The sequence below is a fragment of the Trematosphaeria pertusa genome (genome assembly GCF_010094035.1).
Source record: "Trematosphaeria pertusa strain CBS 122368 unplaced genomic scaffold BU26scaffold_5, whole genome shotgun sequence".
Classification (NCBI taxonomy): Eukaryota; Fungi; Ascomycota; class Dothideomycetes; order Pleosporales; family Trematosphaeriaceae; genus Trematosphaeria; species Trematosphaeria pertusa.
The window spans coordinates 838,318-840,999 of record NW_022987216.1 but is presented as its reverse complement, the minus strand read 5'-3'; positions in this window follow the sequence as shown (position 1 = coordinate 840,999).

Genomic DNA, 2,682 nt, shown 5'->3' with positions numbered 1-2,682 from the left:
AGACTCTAGAGAAGATAGTAGAGAATTTAAAACCTATAAGAGTAGAAGACGCTAGAGTAACGTAAAGGCGCTACTAAGTAATTTAGAACTCTACTAAGCTTATAGTATTATTTAAGAAGAGAGCTAATAAGAAAGCCGCTCTACTAACGCAAAAATAAGCCTCTTTCTTTCTAGAGAGAAGGTAGTAGCTATAAAAGCGCTTCTAGTTTAAAACTAATATAAATATACTTACTATAAGCTAAAAGAGATAGTTAAGAGTATAACGTAAAAGTTTTAGAAGAAGAGAGACCTAGAAGACGTATTTTAGAGCTTAGAGATAAGCTCTTTCTATAAGAGAGGGTAATATAATAGTCTAGTTTAGAGATTTACCTTAGGTTATATAACCTTAGGTTACGTAATCTTATTACGTAACCTAGCCTAGCGCCTTAGCGCTTAGCACCTCTATATATAGAGCCTTTTAGAGCCTTTCTTCTACTTCTTACCTTTAGATAGCTAAATTTAACCTAACCTACTCTACTAGCACCTTTTATTCTTATAGCTTATAGAGACAGCGCTATCTATAGCTAATCTACCTAGCTAGGTGTTTAGAGACGCTTATAGTAGTAGAGACTGTAGACCTAGCTCTTATATAGACTAGGTTAAGACTCTATAGAAAGAGAAATAAACTCTAAAAAATAAGAAAAAGGTATAATACTTTAAGAAAGAACTATACCTAGTCTATAGAAAGAAAGAACACTTTATATAAGAATATCTAAAAAAAAGAAAAATAGTTAGAATAATCTAAGTAGACTATAATAGCCTTATATAGATAGTATACTATAATAATAACTATATAATATACTAGAGAGATAAGGTTAACTTAGAATAGTATCTAATAAGAATTAGAGCTATTATACTAGAATACTCTATATATACTAAACACCTTACTCTAGATACTATCTAATAATATATTAACGTATAATAGTACTAGATATACGTAGAACTCTATAATATATAGAACTATTAGTATATATACTAGAATATTCTATTTACTAATAATAAATTCTAGAAGGTGTTAGACGCTCTTAAGAAGGTAGCTAGATTAGTAGAATATCTTATAGATAAAGAAGTATATATATATATCTAGAAGATATACTAAGGCTTCTCTATAAACTACTCTAGAGTCTAGAAAGCTAAATAATAGTAACTAAAGTATATAGAAAGAGGTAAGTATAAAGATCTCTTCTATAAAGTATACCTAACTAAACTATTATAAGAAAAGAAACTCTCTAGACTATTTATATATAACTAGAAAATTAAAGTACGCCTATAATAGAAGCTATACTAGCTATATAAAGGTAACTACCTAGGTTATAACTACGTCTACTAAGTCTACTTACTAGTAATCTATAAAAAAGAGAGTAAAGTAGTAGTTAAGATAGCTATTAGTATATAGAAACTAGATAAAGAAGAAATTTAAGTAGCTATATATATAAACCTACGCTCTAGAGATACTAGCTAGATAGTAATACTAGAACTAGTTAAGAAAGTCTATAGTAAAGAATACTACGCTAAACTATAGAAGTAGTATACTATAGAATACTAATACTACTAAGAATAATACTAAACTATAGAATAGATAGTTTAATACTCTAACTACTATACGCTTAACTATAGATAGTACTTTCTAGAATAGAAGTACCTATACTATAGAAAAAAGGCTAAGAATAAATATATAAAACTCTATTAGACTATATATTTACTAGAAAGATACCTAGTATATATAGTAGAAAAGAAATAGAAATTAACACTAGCTACTTCTTTAAAGTTAAAAAAATAGTAGATCTCTAAGGCGAAGATCTAGTCTAGAAAGGCTTTATTTAGACTATAGGTAAGATTATTACTCTAAAATCTAGAACGCTACGCGTAAAAGCTACGTTAAGAAATAAAAAATTTATAGCCTACGTAGATAGTAGAGTAGTAAAAACGTATATTTTTGCTAGCCTAGTAAAACTATAGAATATACTATTTTAAGAGAAATAATAGCTATACTAAGTATAACTTATAGATAACTAGCTACCTATCTTTAGCTAAGAATAGATTTACTTAGAAACTAAGGCATAGGTGCTAGATATCTAGAGAATATAGAAATAATAGTTCTATAATATTATAGAACTAAAAAATATAAACGTACTTCTAGAGCTAGATTAGCTATAAAGATATAACTTTAATATTAGTTAGATTAGGCTAAAACTCTAGAAAAGCCTAAAGTAGTATAGAAGGCTAGAGTAAGACACTATCTAAGAGCTTACTAAAAGCTAGAGGTAAAGATTAAAAGAATATCTTCTATAAGTTTAATAAAATAAGTAAAGAAATAATCTTAAGACGTTAGCGTTATATAGATATAAAAGCTATAACCTAATATAGAGTAACTACCTTAGAAGGTTAAGAAAGACTATAAGAAGTTTACGTTATTATTTAATAGATAGAATAATAGTATTCTACCTAAATATAAACTATAGAACTATAAGATACCTATAGAAGATAAGGCTACGCTAAAACTAGAACTTATATATCTACTTAGCTATAAGTAAAGAGAGAAACTCTAAAGATACCTAGAGAGACTTCTATAAAAAGAATATATTTAAGAAAGCTAAAGTCTAATAGCCTTACTAGTACTATTTATACTAAAGAAGAATAGAT